This window comes from Ambystoma mexicanum, chromosome 2q (assembly GCF_040938575.1).
Source record: "Ambystoma mexicanum isolate Mex_15411 chromosome 2q, UKY_AmexF1_1, whole genome shotgun sequence".
Classification (NCBI taxonomy): Eukaryota; Metazoa; Chordata; class Amphibia; order Caudata; family Ambystomatidae; genus Ambystoma; species Ambystoma mexicanum.
This window is the reverse complement of record NC_090924.1, coordinates 639,717,519-639,733,534: the sequence shown is the minus strand read 5'-3', so window position 1 is coordinate 639,733,534 and position 16,016 is coordinate 639,717,519.

Below are 16,016 nucleotides of genomic sequence, written 5' to 3'. Positions count from 1 at the left end.
CTAAAATCAGTGTTATGGAATTGCCTTCCGGATCTCTCAGTTTTGTGCATTTGGCATTCACCTTTTACTCCACAGCTTTTGGAATGTCTGGGTCAGGTCTACCCCAGAGTTTGCAGGCATGTTGAGTCTCTAGCCATCCAGCAACACCTTACAGTGTGGTTTATTCCTTTTTAGTGTATCTCTGGTGACCAACACTCAAGAACATGTTACGTTTTGGGGTTTTCGGTTAATCTGAGCTACTTGCACTTTCTTCCCTATGTGTTGCTCAGTGTTTTAGCTCTTACATGCTTTCACAAGTTGTCCCAGTTTATTGCATGAAGACCTGTTCCTATCGCTTGCTGGCATTCGTGTCACTTGCCATATGACCTTGATGCTGCACATGTAAATGTTTCTCATGTTATCATGTCTATGCTATTTCATCTGCTTCTCTGATCTCTCTGTTCTACTATGTGTTTAACTGATTGATACCGGTGTGGTTTTGTGCTTTGCATGGTTCTCCATGCTGTTCTGCGATCACATGTCTTTGATACTGTGTGTAATGGCCATTGCCTTTCCAAGAGCATGATCTTTGTTCCACATAAGTTACTCTTTGATTATGTGTCTTCTGCAGCCCACTAGGATCATAGAGATTTCATGGCTAATTGACAGAGATTTCTCAGAAATTCACCAACTGTTTCTCCCACTCCTTGCCTCATGCTGTATAATTTCAGGCAGTGCTTCATCACATGTGCCTTCATGTCAAATTGTTTCCTCATTCATTTGAAAGTTTCAGCATATTAATCTTCGATGGTCATACCAGTGGGGTTCTTCGCGACTGGGATTGTGTTGAATATCATTTCTCCTTCAGTGCTTTGGATGTTTATTAGTGGCAACGCTCTCCTACGCACTGCTGCATCCTCCGCTATTAGAATGCCTTTAGGTACACTTCAAAGTTGATGCTCCACGGAATTGTTGGTGTGGATGAGTACGAACGTTGGTGATGGTGTTGCTCTCTGTTCCATGTTGGAGTCGTTTTGCTCGTTGCTCTGCATTGGGTCCAGGAATACTGCCTCTTCTCTTCCAGACTCTCTCTCATGTTCGCTCACTTTGGTCACATCCTCATCACCTTTATGGGGAGCATCCTTTGCAGCGTAGGCTTAGGATGTAAAATGTAACAATCTAACACCAGAGATTTCAGCTTTGCTTAGTTATTTCTCTATCTGAAGTTGTGCTCCTTACTCGTGTATATGTGTTCTTTATCCAGCCTCCCCCTCCACTTTTCCTCTTCACATTCCATACCTTTCAGGTGACACGTCTGCTTCCCATGCCATTGATCACAGAGTGCAGAATAGTTACTGTGGGCATTCTTTTAGAATGGGTTTTGATAGGCCTGCCAATTCTTTCTCACTGGCAGGGGATCCCAAGCAAAATGGGACATACTGTCGTTCTCCACCCCCTTTATAAATGCAGAAGTACAGGATTTGTTGCTTTGGAATTTGTATAGGCATTGGGTCCGAATTCTCTGGGCTCTGCCATAATGATACTACCAGATCATAAGATGGCAACAGCTGGTAAATAATGTTAGTCATTGATCCGTGTTATGGCAGCCTGGCAAATACCTATCAAATGTTTACATAGAAGACAAAACTGTTGGTATTGCCAATGCTTGTTTTTAACAGAAATTCAGTGCAAAGAAAAGATGATAGGACACCCATGTTTCTTATAAATTAAGTCTCTGAAAGCATTTTTGGTTAAGACATTTTCATTACACCAGTAACTGTTTAACTCCTTCAAGTAACCATTCACCTTTCAGAAGTCTGCTTTGAGGTAACAATGTGTTAGGGTAAATTCTGGGGTCGGCAGAGCCGTACCTAGGGTCCGCGGCCCTCCAGCTCTCGGAAGGCCCTAACTCCTTCCAATGTTATGTTATATTATGTTATGTTACTTTTCATTCATATAGCGCCTTATATACCATTGGTATGGTCTGAAGGCGCTGGTAGGTTGAACGCCCTTGGGAACCGTAGTTCAGGTCAGTAGAGAGAGTAGAGAGAGTCAAAGGTGCGTGTGAGCACCGGCTATGTGTGCAGATGGTGCAGTATTCGTGTAATAGCTGCTTCTTAGTGGTAGGTGTGGTGGTTGCGAGGTCAGGAGTATGTGCTCGTTCTGGCAGGATTTATCCAGACCGAACGTGGCTGCGTTAGGCCTGAGGAGAATGCCTGGCTGGGGGGTGCGTAACCAGCAGTGTTTAGTTAGAGTGATGTGGAGTATGAGGCATATGTTGGTATGAGAACAGTTTTCCTGAATGGTGCCATAGTATCTCTGTGTTCTAGTTGAGTGGTGGTATAATGAAGAGAGTAAGCATGGTGATGTGAGATGGTGGGTTACATGCTCATGGAACGTTCCATGCATCCCAAACCATTCCATGTAAATTGTGCAATTCTATGCACTCCAGTTCGTTCGATGCCTTCAAGTCAACTCCACGCACTCCAGTCCGCTCGACACACTCCAGTCCGTTCCACGCACTCCAGTCCGCTCCATTCGTGTTGTTTTATGCACTTGTATTTCACATGTACCTCGAATTTCGCCTGTATTCCCAGTACCTTTCACATATTGCACCAGTACCTGCCACAGACTTAATTTGTTCTGTCCACATATTTCACTCTTCCATCTACATATTTCATCCTTCCATCCACATATTTCACCTGTTTCTCACGCATACGTCGCCCGTCCCTCTACATACGTCACCTGTTACATCCACATATGTCGCCCGTTGTATCAACATATGTCGCTCGTTCTATCTACATACGTCACCCACTCATTCCCAAACTTCATCCGTTTCATCCGCTCTAGGCACTTAACGTCCCTAAGTAGTCATCCGCTCTATGCACTCATCCGTTCTACGTACTCATCCGCTCTAGGCACTCATCCGCTCTAGGCACTCATCCGCTCTGCATGCACTATGCATTCATCTAGTCTACGCACTCATCCGCCCTATGCACTCATCCGCTACACAGATTCACCCGCTCTATGCACTCACCGGCTTTACGCACTCACCCGCTCTACGCACTCACCCGCTCTCATGCATCCCTCCACACCCATGCATTCATTCGCTCTTACGCACTCGTCAGCTGCATACATTCGTCTGCTCCATACATTCGTCTGCTCTACCCACTAATCTGTTCAACGCATTCATCCACTCGACACACTCCTCCGTTCTTACTCACTCCTTCGTTCTAGACACTCCTTTTCTCTGTGTACCCTTCTGTTCTGCGCACTCTTCTGCTCTGCGCACCTATTACTCTCTGAGCACTTATCACTCTCTGCGCACTTATCATCACTCTCTGGGCAAGCATCCGTTCTGCGCACCATCCGCTCCACGCACTCGTCCGTTCCTGGCACTCGTTCGCTCTATGCACTCGTTCTTTTCACGCTCTCATCTGCTATATGCATTCATCTGCTCTACTAGGTCGTTCGCTCATATGCTCTCATCCGCTCAAGGCACTTATCTGCTCTATACACTCATCTGCTCTATAAACTCATTTGCTCTATAACTCATCCGCTCTATACACTCATCCGTTCTATACACTCATCTGCTCTATACACTCATCTGCTCTATACACTCGTCCGCTCTATACGCTCATCCACACTACACATTCTTCTGTTCTACACCCTATCTGCGCAACACACTCATCCGCACATCATACACATGCGTTCTACACTCATATCTGGTCAACACACTCCTCTGCTCAACGGATTCATCTGCTCAGCACACTCATCTCTTCCACGCACTTCATTCATTCTAACGATTTCATCCGCTCCATTCACTTCGTTCATTCATCCGTGCATTATCGATTTCAGGCCATGTCACTCGTCATACGCACTGGATCCGTCCCAAGCTCACTATCTTGTTCATGCACCACATTTGTTTCATGTACTTGAATCGTCCATTCTGTATTTTCCATTTATGTCATGCATTTATACAGTCAGTATCATCTGTCTGTGTACTTATTAGTCCCTTGTATTCCTCTTTCTATCCTCTTCTCTTTAATTCCTTTCCCCCATTTTGTTCATTGCACTCACTTGTATTCATCATTCCATCCTCTTCTCTTTATTCATTTCGCCATTTTGTTCATTTTGCACTCGTTACATCCATTTCATTAATTTAAACCTCATTACTGTTTTCGTATGATTTATTCTTTTTATCTATTTCAATGCTTTGATCTACTTCACTCGTTCTATTCTGTTTGTCTTTTTAGCTTTCATAGGCAGTTATTAATTGTCGCATTCTCGCATGAATCTTGATGTTCTATTGTTATTTGGCTTATTGTTGTTCAAGAATTAGTAGTTTGTTGGGTTGGTGGTGTTGAGATGCTGTTGTTCAGTTTGGGTTGGTTTGCGTACGGGTTAGATTTAGGGGAAGAGCCAAGTTTTCAGTAGTTTGCGGAAAGACATTAGATCTTCAGTTAGGCGGATGTGGGGTGGGAGTGCGTTCCACAGTGTGGGGGCTAAGGTTGAGAATGATGATCCGCCTAACCTGACTGAGTTTGTTTTAGGTATGACTAGAAGGCCGGCTGAGTTTGATCTAAGAGTACGTGGAGGATGATAGGGTTTAAGCTTGTCTTGAAGGTATTGAGGTCTTGTTTTATGTACTGCTCGATGAGAAATGCATAAGGTTTTGAAAGTGACGCTTCGGGCCACTGGAAGCCAGTGCAGGGTTTTAAGGGCTGGGGAGATGTGGTCTCTCGGGCCAAGCGCTAGTAGCAGTTTCGCTGCAGCATTTTGTGCTCTTTGAAGTTTATTCAGTTGGTAAGCGTGGACTCCGAGGTAGAGGGGGTTAGTGTAGTCCAGTCTTGATATAACAATTAATTAGACTGCGGAGAGTCTGTTGGGAAAGGAGAGATATGGAAAGATGCGCCTAAGAGTTTTAAGGTGGTAGTGGCAGGACTTTGAGACGTTGTTGACTTGACGCGAGAGTGTTAGGTCGGAGTCAAGGGTGCATCCAAGGTTTTTTACTGAGTTAGAGGGAGTCGGCGAGTTACCCATGGCAGATGGCCAGGGTAGTGGGTGGGTTCGGAGTTGCCACATACCATGATTTCAGTTTTCGAGGGGTTTAACAAGAGGTGGCTTTGGGTCATCCAGAGCTCAATGTCGAGGAGGCAGGAGGCAAGGTCAGGTCGGCGGTTGGGTTTTGAGTTCAGGAGTTTTAGAATCAGTTGAGTGTCATCAGCGTAGTTGTAGCACAGGATGTTGTGTGAACGAATAATTGGTGGGAGGGTGATCAAGTAGAGATTGAACAGGAGGGCAGATGGGCATGCTCCTTGTGGAACTCCTGTGTCGACTGGTCGTGCTTGGGACGAATAGGTGGAGAGTATTGTTATTTGTTACCTATCTTTAAGGAATGAGGCTATCCATTTGAGAGCGGTTCCACAAATTCCTAGGGAGTGGAGGTGGTCAAGGAGGATTGAGTGATTGATTGTGTCGAAGGCGGCGGATAGGTCGAGAAGGATTAATGCGGCGCATCCTGCAGAGTCTGCTGTGATTTTAAGGTCATCCCAGATTGAGGTTAGGGTGGTTTCAGTTCTGTGCCGGGCTCTGAAACCTGATTGTGAGGGGCCAAGGAGATTGTTGGCTTTGACAAAGGCATTTAGTTGGGTGTAGGCGGTTCGTTCAATGAGGAACCTGGTGTTTGAGATGGGGCGGTAGTTTTTGGGCTCTAGAGGGTCGAGGGAAGGTTTTTTTATTAGAGGTTTGACATGAACCGTTTTGAATGCATAGGGAAAAATACCAGAGGAAAGAGAGTCATTTATGATGGATCTTGCGTGTTCTCCTGCGCAGGTAGAAGCAAATATTTCTTTTAGGGCTGTGGCCGGACAGGGTCTAGCGGAGAGCCGGATGGTTTGCGGGCAGAGAGAAGCTTGAGAAATTGGTCGGGTGATATGCCCCAAAGAAGTCGAGGTCCACACAAGGAGCAAAGGGTTACTGCTGTTTTATTATAATAAACAAGCAAAGAACACACACATGGAGCACAATCCAGCCCAGGCACATCTCGCCGGTATTGGGTTCGCAGGCCATTTTTGTACATGTGTGACATCATAATCAGCGTCACTTGTCAAAGACCCATCCCAGAACCAATCACCACTCTGGGTTCGCTCCCGGAGTGGTAGGTCCAGTATATGAACATATAGTGTGCGTTGTTAGTGGTGGATACGGTCTCAGGTGGTGTACTAGATCCTTCCCTAAAAATTGTTACCTGAACATTGTTACATTAGAACCCTCAATGATTGGCTGGGGATTCCCACCACCAGCCCCTATACCCCAGTGTCCTCATTTGTCAGGCAGTGGGCCCCCAAGCCTGGGACTACCGCTGTTCCCAACCTGCAAGATACCTGCTTACGTACAGTGTGTATCAACAAGGTGTGACTATGTGACAGTGTGTAACAATGGGGGGCTTTTACTAATGCCATGAGAGCGGTCCAGTCCCAGCGCATGTTGTAGATGGATTGTTACGATTTGTTGCAAGCTTGGTCGCAGACGTGAGACGGCTGCGTCTTCCCAGCCTCTAGGTCTTGGCATCATGTCAGGTCGGCCGGATCACTTGTGAGGAGACCGCTGGTGTGGCTGAATTACTTTGATTTGTATTGTAGCTTGGGACATTCTTCCCTGTAACTGGGCCCACCATGGCGTGGTGAGTGAGGAATGTCATTTGCAACATCGTGGCCTTGGCGGTGGCAGTCCCTGCCAGGGCTATTCTGCTTGCACAGCAGCTTGCAGCTTCAGGATGTCTGCAAGATGATTCTAGTGTGCTGGATTTGCCTAAGGCCTACTTCAGCTCTGGTGATTCATTCACCATACTTGTCCATAGGTCAGGGCATGTCATGGTCAGTCAGGTCCCTTGAGTGCTCCTGTCCGTCCATAGGGTTAGTAGCATGTAGCATCTGCAAGCATATACACAAGCTCTTCTGGCATCTTGTGTTTCTGCAGTGCTGTGGCGAGCCTGTGTGACAAAATGATAAACATGCAGACAGTATGTGTATGTCACTGTCCTCTAGCTCATAGAACTGTACGCATATGTTCTTCGTGTGGGTTGGTGTGTGAGTGTCCCGACTGTGCAAGTTGCACGTGTGCTTCTTGTCTAATGCGGCTGTGTCGTCATGGCGTCTCTAACAACCTTCATCATGGCTTGCAGGAACATCAGTCGATTCGGTCCATATAATCATCTCCAGCTCGGTCTTGGTTGTCGTTGCTTGGATTGGATAGAGTCCGTACCACCGCATGGTGGTATGGTCGGGTGGCTGGGTACCGTTTGTGGTGCATGCTTATGCTGGGAGCGGTGGGGGTTGGTGCAACCTTGTACGGTCGTAGGTTATTCTGTCGGGGGTGCTTCTTCCGGTTGGGGACCCCATCGGGAGGGAAGGGACACTCGGATTTTCCCTCTTCAGTCCCCCCTCTGGTCAACTTGTTGACCACAAAATTATTGTTCCTTTTGTCATCTCTTAGGCGCCACACCTTCGTGATCCCAGCCAGATGTCCATAGTGGTTTACATGATCTTCAAATCACCAGTACATATACACGCATCCTCCTCCAGGCTTGCAATAAACCCATTTTCCAGCATAAATCTTGGGATTCCTTGGATTCTCTAATTTCATTAGTGGTGGTTATATCTGACTCCATTAGCTGTTGCCGTAGTCTTTCTCGTTCCATACGTATAATGTCTGTATGTTGGTCATCCTCTGTAGGCAAGAGTACCTTCATTCCGATCATTTCTTCTGCGGTCGTCTTAGATTTTGCCATGCACGCTTTTACCCCAAGTAGTGAGGCCAATCCCAAGATAAGGCCTCCTGCCAGTATTTTTAAGCCATCTGATAGCCAGGACGGCATCCAGGACCAGCTTCCATCTTTCTTTGTGCCTTTGGATTCTTCTTCCATTTTAGCATTCATTTTTGCCAATTGTGATACTGCTTCTGACAATGTCCCGTTATATTCGTTGTGAGCTGGTGTGAAGGTGCAACAGGAACTTCCTATCTTTGTGTATACTCCTCCTTCCATAGCTGTGAGCAGATCCAGGACATACCTATTCTGTAAGGCCACCAATCGTATAGCTTGTAGCATTTCCTTTATTGCACTGAATCCATTCACCTTTGAGTTTATTGTCATCATTAGCTCCCATCTTGTTATGGGAGCCATTTTGCATTTGCGTACGTTTGGAACCCGGGATGTATTATCGCAGAGAAGAACATTGCAGTCCTGCTGAACAGCCAATGTGATGGTGGTACTTCGTCAAGAGCAGTTTCTGATTTGCCCCATAGCTAATTTCCTTGTCATTTCACTCTCCGTAGTTTGGCATCTTTGGTGGTGTTGGGACCTGGTGGTAGTTCAGCTGGGGATAACGATCTCTTCCTTCGTTTGTTGCCTTCATCCATTCTCGGGAAGTCATCTATTTTGACATGTTTCTTAGGCACTACCAGCGAGGGTACGTTGACATGTGCCAGGGAGCAAAGCCCTCCACAGTTAGGTGGTAGTTTGTCATATGCCTTTGACCCACAGGCCCAATAATGGTCCATCAGTACCGCCGTGCCTGATCCCATGTCCCCTATCTTCTCTATCCACCTGCATCCCTCATTTGTCCCTACTTCAATATCCCCGTTGTGCTGGTAGCATAAAGTAGGTGTTGTTAGAGGGATGATTGTTAGTGGTCCATCTTCTTTATCCAGCCATGTCAGCAAGCTTGCACTCCTGGCCCACTCTTTGAGACATTTGTCATTTTCTTCCTGTACCTTGTTTACTGCAGCTTTTGTCAGCGTTAACAGCTCACTTCCCACCACTCCATCCACCCATCCTTCTTTTGTATATACTTTTCCAAACAACAACATCTGGGGATGTTCCCAGCAACCAGGTTTCCCTGGCGTTCCATTTGCACGGCAAGTAATTCAATGTCACTTCCTTTGTTTCTCCTTTTCTGATCCGTCAGTTATATACCGTAGTGCCCGTATGTGCTGCTGGTAATTATCGAACATGGCCAATGTTTTAATGAAGCTATCCTCGTACTGGTATGTTGCCTTTGATCTCCTCTGGAGTGTTGCTGTCTTCCCCTGGAATCTCCCTCGTGTCTGGAACAGTGCAAGATATAAAACACATTGGGCCTCATTACAAGTATGGCGGTAGCAATGCTGCTTTTGGCGGCATGGCTACCCCCATACCGGCTACCGTGTTCCAGGAATGAGGAATTACCGGGCCATTCCGACCTTGGAGGGCCCGGTAATTCCCTTTCCTGGGACCCGGATCCGGTACACCCCCATTCCCATTTGAGCCCCCATAGAGCTCAGTGGGAATGGGGAGGATGCTAACAACGGGCCCGTTAATGACGGGCCCGTTGTTAACATCCTGGTCTGCTAGCGGGTCCCGCTACCAAACCCATTAACACCAGTACCAACACTACGCTTACTTCTCCTTACCTTTCCATCCGTACTGGTCGTACCACCTGACACAGTGCTCCTTGCAGCTTGGGTAGGGGGAACGTTAGTATCAGGGGTTGCAGAAACAAGTAAAGCCGAATACAATTGCCAAATGACAGCGGCTAGTAGTCCGGTGGATAACATAAGCCACACGGTAGTCAGAACAAGTTTTATTAATACAGCCATTATTATATGTATATACACTTCTTACCACCCTATCCAGTCGTTGATGAGATGATAAAGTTGCCCGCCTGAAAATCGCGATTCAAAAGCGTTATTTAATTAGTATTTGTAAGTATTTCAAGCCCGGTTCACTAAATAGTCATTCTATGCCCATGCAAATAGTTCTTCCCAGATCTTACGTATTGATCTGTTTCTAAGTATGTGTAGGGCGCCGTGGAGTTGTGGGTACGTTTGGGCTATATACTCTAAAAAGGCATTATAGTAGACACGCGGTGGTCTTGGTTTGGAGTGTGTGGGCCTTCGTAGCGCATGAATATATTGATGAGACAGTGCTTCAGGGTCTTCAATAGGGGGAACATTTAAATCAACTTTTCAACCTACTTCTACTGTTCATTCATACACATTCATTAGATGCAGAACCCTGCATGTGCGGAAAAAGGGGAATATGCTAAGACAGTGTTAACACAGTTATTCCTAATGAGTGTGTTTGTGCGTGCTGCATTGACATATCTACATCAGGACATCATTCATTTTTTCTGTGGGTATTTCTTGTACAATTCTGTGTGGTTTAATAATGATGTTGAGTTTATTAGATCAGTTAAAGGGATCAAGTGTTTGTGTGCGTATGGTCATGGAGTGATAAACATGTTGTTGCTCACTTGTGTTTATGGTGTGTTATGGTTTTTCGCGCTCTGAAACACTTGTGTACGAGCGCGATAGAAATAAAATATCAATATGGAAGTATCTACATTTGAATGTATTGCTAGTGGGGTACTACTGTTATCCGGTACGAGCGCAATAGAAATAAAATATCAATATGGAAGTATCTACATTTGAATGTATTGCTAGTGGGGTACTACTGTTATCCGGTGTGGCTGTCATTGATGTAGCGTTGGCCTTGTCGATGGCGCTCTGGAGTGAGGTCGATGCTTTGTAGGGCTTGATGTCATGGATGTGATACCAAACCGTCTTGTCTTCCAGTTTGATGGCCCTATCTACGACCGCCTCGACTACTGTAAATCTGGGTGAGTTCCATTTTCTTAAATAGTTTCTCAGGAGCACCTGGTCTCCTTTTTTAATGGGTCATTCTGGTGTTGGCTCTTTAGTGCTGTCTGTTTCTTGTATATCGTTCTCCGACCTCCCCTATGTCGGTCAGATCTGTTGATAGATAAGAGAAGGGCTATAAACAAGTGAAATAACATATTCATACATTTCATTACTGAGAACTTCAGCGGTCCCTTCACAGTCTTAGATGGCCCTTGTGGCTGAAGCTAACGGGAGATGCATTTGACGCCCAGTCACCACCTCCTGGGGTGTGAGGTGGTGATCTGACCCGGGTTTGTTCCGCAGCTCAAATAGACTCAGGGGTAGGGAGTGAAGTCAATTCCTTTTAGTACTTTTCTGTGTTTTGGCTATGCACTCTTTGAGAAGTCCGTTGAGGCGTTGGCAGACACCATGCGGGTGGTATGCACAAGAGAACTTATGCTTGATCCCTAATATTGTGGTAATATGTTGGAATAGTTAATTTACAAAATGGGGACCGTTGTCAGATCGAGGACCTGGCAGACGCCCCACATTGGAAATACCTCCCTAACCAGAAATGTGGCCGCACTAAGGGCATCCGCATGTGAACACGGCCCGCCTCTATCCACTTTGAGAAGGGGCAAACCACCACAATCATGTAGCGGTAGCCTTGACATACGTTGATCATATCGACAGAGTCGATGTGAGGTGTAGGAAGGGACCTTCGGGCTGGGGTATTATTCCTTTGATCACCTTAAGTGTGTGGCCAGCAGTAAATTGTTGGCATTACTGATAAAATTTGAGACATTGAGACATGGGCATTTAATTCAGGACAGAACCATGATTCGCCAATGTGTGCCACAATCAACTCTTTCCCTGTGTGTGCAGGATGGTGTAGTTGTGTTAATGCTATTTCTAATAATGCAAGGGGCATAGCTATCTTCCCCAAATAGTTTTGCCTCCACAGGGCATTTGTAGAGGACATGGAGCACCCTCTTTTTAACCCAAAGTTCTTTTTCCGTCAGTGGGGCTGCTGCCTGCTGCTCCATTACCTGTGTCTTTGGTAGAGGGCTATAACCTTCTTTCATTAGCATTTGTCTTTCCCCTCCCTTCTCTTTTTGTTTTTCTTGGAGGTCCCATAGTTCTCCAAAATATTGGGCATGTTTTGCATAGAAGTCTGCTGCTTCATTCACTTTTGATATCGGGTCTTCTCCATTAGTATGTGCTTGGCACTTCACTAATGCGAGCTCTGTTGGGTATGTTACAACCTCTATTAGTTCCCGTAGGAGGAGAGCGTACTGTACTGGTGTGCCATCTGCCCATCTGAACCCTCTTTTCAACCATCTTGCTAGGCCAGAATGTACTGTTGATTTCACATAGGCACTGTCTGAATAGATAGTGACAGCTTCCTTTCATTCTCGCTGAGGGCTAATATCAGGGCCACTAGTTCTGCTGCTTGAGCCGAATATTGGGAAAGCAGTTTAACACATTTTACTGCTTTGCTTGTCCAATCCTCCCTTAATCTTACCCTTGCCGCTCCTGTCCTTCTCACCCCATCACCTTGATCAATGTTTGAAGACCCGTTGATGTTCAATACCCCTTCCCCCTCAAGTGCATCTTCCTCTACTTTGCGTGTCTCTGAGTAGTACTCAATAGCTTTTGTACAATCATGGACATATTCTACTTCTTCAACTTCTTCTGCCAGGAAGTGTGCTGGGTTGACATTCTTGCACCTCACTATATTTAGTTCAGGTCGTGAGAGGATAATTTCTTAGCCTGTTGCTCTCTGTGGTGTCAGTGTGCTCTTTGGCTTGGGCCAAATCGCGAAAAGGGCGTGCTCCACATAAAGTGTTGTGGAACATCCCATAGTTATTGATGATGCTTTTTAAACATTGAAAGCTGCAGCAGCCAAATGTTGTTCGCAAGGGAAATGTCCTGTCATTACTGGGTCTAATTGCCCGCTGTAGTATGCAATCGGTTTGTGGCCCATACTTGTCTTTTGTGTGAGTAATGCTTTCATTAACACCCCATCAGAGTGTGAGAAAATAAACAAATCTTTTTTATAATCAGGGGTACCTAGGACTGGTGCTGTTGATATTGCTTCTTTCAATTCATTGAACGCATCCGTTATTTCCTGTGTCCACCCCAACTTCTTCTCTCCCCTTTGGGCTTCCTTGATTGCTGTAAGCAGAGGTACTGTGTAGGTGCTGCAGTCAATCACCCATGCTCTGCAATAGTTGCACAGACAGAGGAACTGTTGTAATTCTCTTATCGTTTGTGGTGCGGTGTGTTTATTATTGTCTGTACCCTCTGTGGTGCTATGTGCCTGCCCTTTTGAGATATGAGTTGGCCTATGGACAGAACCTCCTCCTGGCCGTATTGCAATTTTGCCTTGTCTACCTTGTATCCTTTTTCTGCTAATATTTTGAGCATTTTAACCAAGTCCTTCCTGCACTCAGCTTCTGGTGTGAGGCAGATGAGGATATCATCCACATATTGCAAAATCGTACTCTCTGTCTCAATGTTGCCTGGATCCATCTGGATCACTCGGTTAAAAATAGATGGTGACTCGCAGTACCCTTGGGGCAATCTGGTGTGTTTTCACTTTGTGTTGCGGTACATGAAACTTGTTATGTCTTGTGAATCTGGATGCAGTGGTATCGAGAAAAAGTCATTTTTAGGTCAGTCACGGTGAACCGTGTAGCCTCAGCTGGGATGCTGCAGAGTATCGTGGCCGGGTTAGCCGTTACTGGGTATTCTGCCTCCACAATACGGTTGAGGGGTCTCAAATCTTGTATGAAACACCATGAACCCCCATTTGCCTAACGAACGGGGTATGCAGCAGTGTTGCAGGGGGATTCTGATGGGACCAGGATGCCTCTCTCAATGAGGACACTTATTGGGCCTCATTCCGAGTACGGCACTAACCAATGGCGCTATTAACGCCTTGGTTGACGCCGTACCCGGACCGGCAGCGCCTTGGTGGATGGCGGAATTACCGCCCCATTCCAAGGTTGGCGGGGCGGTAATTCCCCATTCACCAAGGCTCTTCCCCATTCCCAAATGAGCCCCCAAGGGGCTCAATGGGAATGGGGAAGATGCAAATAACGGTGACCATTCATTACGGTCACCGTTATTGGCTTGGAGGCCCCTTTGCGCCCTCGACTTTAACACCTGCTCAAAGCAGGTGTTAAGGGCGAGGGCGCAAAGGGAACTCGGAGTATGGCGGTAAGGGATCACCGCGACCGGTCTCTTTACCGGTGGCCGCTATCCCTTAACGCCATACTCGGAATGAGGCCCATTGTCTCATAAATGCCCTCATCTGCTTCCTTTGACAGCGGGTATTGTCTAACTCTGGGCAGAATTGCTCCTTTCTTTAGTTTTATTTTCACTCCCCCCATTGCTTTTAATGCACTCTACATCATAGGGACTTGTTGTCCATAGTGAAGTGGGTACCTTCGTTAAGTCTTCCTCACAGAAGGGTGGTGGTCCTGGGAGGGGTGCTTCCACTGCCATTGCCATTTTTTGGGCCACTTCTCTATATGTTAATCATAGCCAAAAGTACACACTCATCCCCAACATCATCTCACTTTTTCCCTTTTTGTGTGAGAAAAGTTCCTCGTCTGATACTTGAGTCAATTGACACCCTTCTGATAGGGCTATTACTGCCCTCCATGCCTTTCCTTCATCATCTAGAGTGTGTACTGCAATCCAATCCTCCCTTGCCACTATTCCTTCGATGTCTATTGATACAAACGTTCCCTCTTTCTCATCTGTTGGCGTCTCTGGCCTAAAGAGGTACTTACCTGGTCTTCGCCACACTTTCCCTGCAATCCCTGGTAACCATGCCAACGCCATGCCTGTCCCGTACTGAAATACCTCGGTGTCTACAGGTTCCCCTCTCTGTACGCTTTTGCAACAGTTTGCCTGAAGTATTTGCCTTGCTGTGAGCATGTGTATGCCTGGTGTGGAACACATTATACCTTTGTCTGTGAAGGAGATGGTCATGTTCAGTCTACTCATTATGTCACGTCCCAAAACATTCACAGGCGCGTGCTTACAGTACAGTAGGGGTAGTGACAAGTCGTGATCTCCTATAGATAGGGAGATGTTATCAATAAATAGAACCACTTCTTGAGCCCCACCCAGAAAATCCTTGAGTGTTCATAGCATCGGCGGACAACATGTATTTTCCCTCCCGTACGCATGACCTAGTCGTCCCAGTGTCGACCAGAAAGGAAAAGGTTTTGTCACCTATCACCACCTTTATGTGAGGTTTCTCCGCAGGCTTTGGTGTTACTGATAGGATGGGACACAACAAGGTAGTCTTTGGGCTGTCCTATTGTGGGTATAGGGAGTGCCCGTTCCCAGTGTAAGGGTTGTGCGCCATTATAGAAACCCCTCCCATTTTCGTCACTGGCACCACCGCCGTCATGTCCATTGGTTGCTGTACGTCATTCTGTAGTTGTGTCAGTTGCTGTACTGTTTGTACATTTTGCTGTTGTTGTTGTTGTGTTTGCTGCTGTTGTGGTTGTAATGTCCCTGATGCTGTTTGGGTTTGGGCCTGTGGTTGGGGTATGCTTTGCTGTTGTATCATGTTGTCCTGCTTGTTGGTAGTATCCATTCTGGCTCCTTTGGTAGGTTTGTTGCCCTTGCTCACCCCACCCTTACTGTATTGCTCTGTATCTGCACATGCGAGAAATATGGCCTAACTGTCCGCACGTCCAGCACTATAGTGGTACTTGCACCTGCCTTCCTCCTGCTGTGGGTAGCCCTGAAACCCCTCTCCGGGATGGTGTGCTTGTGGCCCAAAGCCCCGCCCCCTAGTATGCCCTTCCCTTCCTCTAAAGCTTTGCTGGTACCCACCCATACCCATGTATTCCCCCCCCCATTGGTGGTTGGTATTGCTGGGCTATGTTATATTGTGGAAGCTGCTGCGGCAGCTGTTGTTGGAGTTGCGGTTGGGGTTGGGACACCGCTGTCTGGGTTGGTGGTGCAGGGGTGGTTATTACTGCCCCCTCTGAAGCGTATTTTGACAATTTCTTCTGCACTAATTTAGCTTTGTCTGCTTTTCTATCTTCCGCCTTCTGTTTCATCTTCTCCTGCAATAATCTACAATGGTGAACTATTGTTAGCTGTATTTCTGACCATGCCTTTGCTTCCATTCCCACTAATTTCTTCAGTTGTCTTTGCACTGACTCTGGCAACCCTTGTATTAAGATGTGATAGAAGATAGCTATTGTTTTGTCCCATGGCTCTCGTGTTTTGAGGCGCCAAAGCTCTTGACTCTCTTGAATGTAGCTAATGGGATCTTCATCGTCAAACATCTTGCATGACGTAATTGCCCCTATGTCCGACGTGTCAAGGTATTGTGTCCT